Here is a 9,627-nt window from a genome sequence, read left to right as displayed (position 1 = left end):
AAAATCATCCCCCTTAATTCAAATCAAGCCCAAACCTTACCAAACTCTCCAGTATACCTATACAATGCATACACAATAGAATCCAAGCAGTATTTCACAGAACAAACCAATAAATCCAATTATGCCATTAAAGCTCAAAGCTTGAGTTTCAAAACTCAAGCTTGCTTAGAACTAAAATCAAGCATCAAAAACAGTAGGTAGGGACTCAAATCAACTCAACCTAACCCCAGAATTCGAACCCTAAGCAATTCAAACCTTAACAGCTCCTATTACATCAAAACACAATTCCAACCTAACTTAAAAACTTGAAAACTAAGAAGGGTTCAATGGAGCTTACCTTAGATTGATTATCTCCTTAGAAATCCTTGCTGAAATCCAACAATCAACAACAAACTCCCTTGGTTTGTCTCAGCCGAAAGCAAGAGAGAGAGAGATTCAAGAACAAAGCAATTTTCTATTTTTCCTTTTTCCTTGATTTTTCTTCAAATGAGACAAAAGGATTAAGTTAATCCTTTGCTGAAATTAACTTGTTTAGGTGTCAAAACCTAAGGCAGCCACCTATTTCTATTTATTAGCAAATGACTAAAATGCACTTAAAGATATAACTTAGGTATTTCTAAAGCTAGGGGTAAATTGGTCAATTTCCGTAACCCCGCTCAATCCCGATAAATTATTTTCTCTAAAATATTTCCCACTATGAAATAGGGTTCTAAACTTACCCATGTGATCAATCTAGCCATCCATCGCATTTTCTGTTGTCGCCGAGCAAAAATTACAAAATTAACATATTTCACATATAAGCTAAATAATACCCCTAGAGTTTAATAAAATCTCCGGAATTGAGAATTATAACTCTAATATTTATTTCTAAATATTGGGGTCCACATTTAAAATTAATTCACAAATAATAATAAAATAATAAAAATTATTGCTAATTGCCTTTACTAATCCACATTACTAGAGCGGTCATTACAATTCATATAGAGGATCATTGATCACATTAGGATTATAACAATGGATAACTAATGATGCATCTATATGGTGGAACATATAGAGCATTCTATATACTGAGAGTGCAATTCTAAGTTCTATGCGTGGATTCAACGAAGAATTAGTAAGTTAGTGAATTTTAGTGATAAATTCTTGATCTACTTATTGGAAGCTCGGTTATATAGACCCATGGTCCCTGCACTAGTTGAGATAATATTGCTTGTAAGACTCATGTAATTGGTTTTGATTAATCAATTATAATTCTCAATTTAGACTATGTCTATTTGTGAATTTTTTCACTAAGTAAGTGCGAAATTGTAAAGAAAGAGTTTTATGGGCATATTTATTAATTATGATACTTTGTATGGTTCAATTAATAAATATTATAAATGACAATATTATTTAATAATTATTTATAGTTATTAAATAGTTAGAATTGGCATTTAAATGATTGAATTAGAAAATTGGCGTTTTTGAGAAAATCAGATGCAGAAAAGGTAAAACTCCAAAATTGCAAAAAGTGAGGCCCAAATCCACTAAGCATGGCCGGCCACTTTTGTAGGCAATTTAAACTGATATTTTCATTATTTTAATGCCAAATAATTCAAACTTAACCCTAGTGGAATGCTATAAATAGATAGTGAAGGCTTTAGGAAATTACACTTTTTTTTTACACTTATGAATCAGAAAAACTGAGCCTTTCTCTCTCTACCTTGGCCACCACTCTCTCTCTCTCTTCTTCCTTCATATTTCGAAATTACCTTAGTGATTAGAGTAGTGCCCACACACAGCAAGCAATACCTCAATCATAGTGAGGAAGATCGTGAAGAAAGATCATTAGCAAAGGAGTTTCAGCATCAAGGATTCAGAGAAAGAAATCCAGGTTCAGATCTTGATAATACTCTGCTACAGAAAGGATACAAGGGTTAGAGATCTGAACGGAAGGATTCATTTAATTCCGCTGCACCCAATGTAAGGTTTCTTAAACTTTATACGTGTTTATTTCATCGTTTTAGAAAGTTCATATTTAGGGTGTTAATAAACATACTTGTGAGTAGATCTAAGATCCTGGTAAAATAATTTCCAACAATATGTTCCAATTCTCTTTCATCATTTAGTTTGATATTGGATAAAAAATTATTTTCTTCATTATTAGACAACACTACACGTTCAGTTGCTACCCCTTTCTTGGTTGAAAGGGAGGCCTTTTATCGAGGCTTTCCTCCAGAGGACTTGAAAGTAGCGAAGCTTGTGACCTCAAGCAATTAACCTTAGGCAAGTTGGTCTGATTGCTCCTCACTAGAGCATAGATGCCTTGTAACACCCTACTAGCTTAGGCGTGCTACATTGATTTTTAAATTACCGTGCTAACCTTTGCTAATCAAAGGCTTTAGTAAAAAAACAAGAATAACAAAAACTTTTAAAATTTATATAAACTTCACTCTATAAAAAAAATATAAAGTTTAAAAACTCTGGATGTCGTATACATTTTTCAAGCATTTATAAAATACAACAGTTTAAAAGATGTCTCCCAACGACTAATATAATTGAGCTTCCTAAAAATCTGAACCCTCTAGGTCTAATCGTCCCCATATGTACAATCTCCATGGAGCTCCACACTCACCGTTGATTTAGTTTTCTCCTTTCCTTTACCTACACATGAAGAACATATCTATGAGTCAACAAACTGAGTAAAAAAAGCATAAACATAACATATAACCTGCCTTTGTAATTTAGGCACCCAAACACCCAATTACAAAGTATAATCACATGTACAATGCGTACGAGTCTTGAACATACTTCATAAGAGTACAAATAGTTCATACCCCTTTGATGTTTTACTAACCTCTTTACCACATGCACTCAATACCTCTAATGTACTAGTATTGGTGGGGTTAGTTTGAACCTCCTAACCTCTTTACCATATGCACTCTGTACCTCAAATGTACTAGTTTTGGTAGGGTTAGTTTAAATTACTATACCACATGCACTGAGTACCTCAAATCTGAAAACCCTTACATTGGTTGTAGGGGAATATATTGTCTCTTTTTGTTCAGTTCTCTAACCCTTGTTCCTTTATGTTGCAGAGTATTACCAAGAACTAAACTTAGACCTTTTCCCTTTCGATTGTGTTCATCACAGTCTTCCACAAAAGCCTAAGTATCAACTTGAATAGTGTGGGCTGATACTCAAATCACCTTTGAACAATATTCTGAGAGAGAAAAGTTATGAAATTTTTATATTCATAAAGAGAGAAGAAGATGGGAGCCTTTTTTGAGTTTGAATCAACTTATTTTCTCTCTTTCTCTCTCTCTCTCTCTCATCACTTCCTTTATATAGCCATCACTTAGTGTTAGATTACAATGAGATGGGGTTAAATAGAAGACATGGGATTAAATCAACTATAGGGCCGAACTATACAATGAGCCTTAGAGTTAGATTTTTGCCACTTTATTGTTAGGTTTTGTGCCCTAAATAAAACCCATTTCAATATAATCATATTTACTAATTAATAAAGATCAGAAATCATTTTTGTTGCATGGTTCACATGATTTATTTCATGATTATAAATTCTATTACGTCCAGAACATATGTATTTGTTCATGATTATAGTGCTGTCAGCACAGTGGAATATAATCATGATTATATGTTCAAAAGTTTAATTCCCTGATTTGTCAGTTCCCTGGATTTAGACTGCCATGATAATCAGTGATAGGTAGTCTTACACCTTGGATAAGTGTTATGTCCTTTCCAGGGCATTGGCAAAGTTTACCAGTATCGGATGTATGGAGTATACATTGGAAGGGATCGATATTAAACTTGGATTAGATATGATAAATTTACCGTAATATCTATTCAATTCAATATCACCTAGTTCATCCTAGATCAAATGATCTTAATCGTGACATGGTTAGGTTCGATCTCAACAGTGTTATTCATGTTCTTTGATTTGTTTGTTAAGCCTACTTTTTGGTCAGGGTGATACTTACATTTTGGGAACATGGTAGTACAATTGAGTTGGAGCGCTAATCATAGATATGGAATCTATAGCTTCTATAGGTATTTAGAAGTGAAATGATGATTTCCTTCGAGCTTGCTAAATAGAGATAAATGATAGAGCGCTCATTTTAGTGACTATATTAGTTCACTATAATATCATTTATAGGTGGCCAAGTGTCTTAAGGATAAAATACATTGAAAGGGTGTAACGGTAATTTTATCCCTATGCAATGTAGATAATCTATAGAGGATCATTGATTATTGGGATTATAACAATGGATAATTAATAGCGTATCTATATCGTGGAACATATAGAGCGTTCTATATGACTGAGAGTGTAATTCCAAGTTCTATGAGTGGATGCAATGAAGAATTAATAAGTTAGTGGATTTACTTGGTAAATTCTAGATCAGCTTATTGGAAGCTCAGTTATATAGGCCCATGGTCCCCATACTAGTTGAGACCATACTACTTCTAAGACTCAGTTAATTGATTTTAATTAATCAAATATAATTCTAAAATTAGACTATGTCTAGTTTATGAATTTTTCACTAAGCAAGGACTTAAATGTGAAGAAAAGAGTTTCCAGGGTTTATTTGTTAATTAAAAGACTTTATTAAGACTAATTAATAAATATTTTAAATGACAATATTATTTAATAATTAATTTTTAGTTATTAAATAATTGGAATTGGTATTTAAGTGGTTAAATTAGAAAATTGGCATTTTTGAGAAAATAATATGGGAAAATGATAAAATGGGAACAATTGCAAAGTGGGGCCCAATCCAATACATGGCCAACCACTAGGGATTGATTTTACCATTTATTTTTTATTATTTTAATGCTAATTAAATATAACCTGAACCTAGGTGGTTACCTATAAATAGATACTGATGGCTCACACTTAACAGATTGATGAAATTTGACTTTCAGAAAATTTTCTTGAGCATTCTTTCTATTAGGCCGAAATCACCTTTCCTCTTATTCTCTTCATATTATTCAGCCTTTAGTGATAGAGTGAGGGCCCACACAGATCAAGTGGTATCTCAATCATAGTGTGTAAGACTCTGAAGAATCCAATCAACAAGAAGGAGAATCGGGCTCAAGAAGGAGAGAAAGAGATCCAGGTTCAGATCTTGATAATGCTCTGCTACAGAAAAAAATCAAGGGCTAGAGATCGGAACGGAATGAGTCATTATATTCCGCTGCACCAAATGTAAGGTTTCTTAAACTTTATATGTATTTATTTTATTGTTTTAGAGAATTCATATTAGGATGTTAATGAAACATTCTTGTTAGTAAATCTAGATCCTGGTAAAATATTTCCAACAACTATCACATTGGTATGATTAGAGTATCAAGTATAGGCTAATATTATGGTCAATCGCACTATTGTACAAATGTTTAAGACCTAGCACACATTGGACACGAGATACGATTATGATTGGGTGTATGGCGCCTGATTATAATCATGTTTATGTTTATGTTATGTTTATGCTTTTTTTACTCAGTATATCGACTCACATATATTATTTATATGTGTAGGTAAAGGCAATGAAAAGGCTAAACAACATTGAGGTCGGGCTAGATGAAGATTGTACATAGCGAGGCGATTAAACTTGGACTGTTCAGATCTTCAAGACAGTTATGCTTTTATTTTGATAGTCGCTAAGCGAAAACTTTTGTAAATTTTGTATTTTTGAAAACTAATGTACTTTGTAAAAGGGATCGCGAAATATGTTTTGTATTTGTGTATTAAATTTTAAGTTTATTATGAAAATTTTAATTATTTACGTTTTCCTTTAAATTCTTTTATTAGCAAAGGAGCACACAGAAACTTGAAAACACAATAACATGCCTAAAGTAGTAGGGCATTTACACTTACGGTGGCCCTTTAATATTTTCTTGTGTTTTTATAATATATTTCCCTTTATAGAAGGAATTTCTAGTGTTCGTCCTCCTATTCTCAGTGATTCTAACTATATGTATTGGAAGGTTAGAATGAGGACACTCATTAATTCCATAGATGAAATGCATGGAGATCAATTCTTTTAGGTTGGTCTCATCCCGTTGTGATATATTCCAAAGGTAATAGAAAGTTAAAATTTGAACTTGAATAGTCTAATGAAGATGATAAGTTATTTGCTTACAATAATAATGTTGGGATTTTATGCCCTAAATAAAACCCGTTACAATCTAATTTGATTTGTCAACAATAAAAAGATTAGAAATCATTTATGCTTACATGTTGTATTCATGTTTATGGTTTAATATATATATATATATACACAAAATCTGTTAAATCCAGAACATATAGTCATACACAGTTACAGTGTTGTCAACATAGTGGAATGTGATTGTGATTATATGATTCAAAAGACTAAGTCCCTGTTTCATCAGTGTTTTGGATTTACACTGATGTGATAATCAGCGATGAAGAATACTTACACTTTGTATAAGTGTTATGTTCTTTCCAGAACATTGGCATAGTATACTAGTCTCGAATGTATGGAGTATACATTGGACTGGACCGATATTGATGTAATACCCGGAATTAAGAAATGAATTAGCAAAACCCTAATTAGATAATTATGAATAATTGAGGAATTATATTATTAATAGTTCAATATATGTGATTTTATATGAATTTTAATATGTTAAAGACCCCGTTGGTGAGCCAGGGGCATTTTGGTAATTATGATCTGAAAAGGGTAAATTGATGAAATTAATTTAATTACATACTTAATAGAACTATATTATTATATAGTATGCCTGTGTGGTCTTTTCAGGTGTGTTCTGACAGGTTGGCGCGGTATAGTCACAACCAAGAATTTTGGGCCGAACTGGGTTCGGGTCCGAAATGTAAATTGGATTGATTTAATTGGCATTTTATTTGATGAGTGATAATCTGAAATTAATTGTGAATTATTTATGCATGAAGTGACTAGATTACCCTGTTGGGTTTTGTGCCCTAACTAAAACCCATTTCAATATAATCAGATTTACTTATTAATAAAGATCAGAAATAACATTTTATGTTGCATGGTTAACATGATTTATTTCATGATTATTTACATATAATGTATGAATTCTTTTTAAGTCCAGAACATATGAATTTGTTAAAGATTATAGTGTTGTCAGCACAGTGGAATATAATCTTAATTATATGTTCGAAAGTTTATTCCCTTATTTGTCAGAACACTGGATTTAGACTGACATGGTATAATCAGTGATAGGTATTCTTACACCTTGGAAAAGTGTTATGTCCTTTCCAGGACATTGGAAAAGTTTACCAGTATCGGATATATGGAGTATACATCGTGTTGTCGAGTGAATTTCGCAACACCAAATTATATTGTATTATTAATAACAAGAAGAATTTTATGTGTAAAGACAAGTGCGAGTATTCAACCTAGAATGGCGAGTACTCGACTGGGAATGGGAAACAATCAACGAAAGCTGGAAAATAACAATAAGACAGAGAATTATAGTGGTTCAGTCAGATTATGATCTGCTTAGTCCACTGTAGCAAGGGATTCGTAGGTGCCATTTCATGGTGGATCACCCCTTTATATACAAAGCAGGTGTCCAATCGGTTACACAAGGATTACATTCATTGTTAATCCATTATTTACATATTGAATTCCAATAATTAAACCCAAGCAACGTTAACATTAATAAATGAACGACAATTATCAAGTCCACCAACGTATGCGTCTTCCACACCTGCGAGTTGACTGTTCATGTTCCGTTGTTGAGCTCGCAGGGTTATCAGTACGTTTGGAACGTCTGCGCCCTTAGGTAATTGCCTCTTGTAGACATCGCATGTCGAGCTTGTAGAACCTGGACATGTGAATCTATATCGGTTTGTCAGGGCTACTGGGTCGTTGGGACCAAATCGCATCATAGAGAGTTGGTCTCTATGCTTTCGCAGAAATATAGAGGGGATACTCGCATATGTCCTGACACATGCGAGTTGGATCTACCCTGCATAATGCGAATTACGGTTATGTGATCCGACTTAGGTCGTACTCGCTATATCTCGCTAGTTTTATCCTTGGCGAGGTCTAAACTTCGAGAAGTCTCTCACGGACATTTCAGCTTTCATTGGAAATCTGAATACACGTGTCCTTTAAATAGGAGTCTGGTCTCGAGTTTCTAGGTGAGAGAAATCTCACTATAACACATGCCCCTAGTTTCGCGATGTGACAGGTGCGGTCACAGAGGGAAACTATTGCTCGAGAGACAGGTGAAGGGTTATCACGAGGAGGTGACCTTTCGGTTGTCCCATCGAGGGTTTCGAAAAAGGACGGCTGTAATTATTACCTTTTATTGCATTTATGGTGCCACATCACAAAAACTCCTCGGTTTTCGTGTAGGCATGGCCATCGTTGGCCGTTGGATTGGGCGACCTTAGTCATTCCGGTTGCCACGTGTCATGATCCCAATTAGTGATGGATATGGGTATTTAAACCCTTTGATACGAATCAAATCCCCCATTTTTCCCTCTTGTTTCTTAACTTCCTTCTTCCCTCCCTTACAGAGACTCCAAAACCGTTTTCATATTTTGCTTAGATTTCTACCGTTCTTCTAAAGCATCCTCAATCTCAGAAGTAATCGAGAGCAACCGCAGGAACAACTTGCCAAAACTAAAGGTTAGTTTCGAGTTTCATTGTATTTTTTGCTTTCTGTGTTCGAGAAAGAATGTTTTTTCTGGGTTTTGGTATTGTGCGACTTTTTAGGAATGTATGTCTGTAAGGGATATGTATGAGGTTACGTTTTTTGGGTAAAAACAGGGTAATCCTATGAAAAATGACCTGTAAATTGGAATTCCCGCATACTGTATAAGAAATATTTAAATAGGCACTGTTTCATACTTTGAATACTCGCGGGTATTCGGATGAACAGTTTGAATACTCGCATACTGACAGAACTTATTTACTTCTGATTATTGGGTAGATCTTTTAGGATTTTATATGCTGTGAGTCGAATTGCGAGAGTATTAATCGCTTTTCCAAATGGTGGGCGTGTCACAGTATTCTAATGGTCATATACGCAGTTATATGCCCCTTGAGATACTGTGATACACCCAGCCATTTGCGACATGCGTTAATATTCAAATGAGCGTACTCCTTGGCTGATAGGTAGTCTCGGAACGGTGGGAGTAACTCAGTAATTTCAGGGTCATGCTTGAGAACGCATGCCCCTTGAGTAACTGAGTTTCTCCTAGCCGATTTTGGAGATATACCACTTGGCCCAGGATGCGCGACTTACTCGCATCTCCACTCGCATACAAATTGGGTGGTTAGCATTCGTAAGGATGCCGACCATTTTAGCAACTGCGATTTTTTAGTTTTAATGCGGGTGAGATCACTTATTTTTGTTTTCACACATTCATCACGGTGAAAAGATCTTCTATCTTTCAGATGAGCGACCTATCGGATAGCCAACTGCTCGGCTCGGGAGGCCATGCATTCGATGGCGACGATGACTAGGAGGAAGACAGTTTTCTCCCAACATCGATTTCAGAAGAGGAGGTCGCACCAATAGAGCTAGGCCCGATGTCTTCTGCAGACATCGAAAGAATGGTGCAAGAACTCGCCGAACCTGGGATCATCGACATTCGAGACAGCGAGT

Source organism: Cannabis sativa, chromosome 6 (genome assembly GCF_029168945.1).
Source record: "Cannabis sativa cultivar Pink pepper isolate KNU-18-1 chromosome 6, ASM2916894v1, whole genome shotgun sequence".
In the NCBI taxonomy this organism is placed as follows: Eukaryota; Viridiplantae; Streptophyta; class Magnoliopsida; order Rosales; family Cannabaceae; genus Cannabis; species Cannabis sativa.
Note: the sequence above shows the minus strand (reverse complement) of the source record.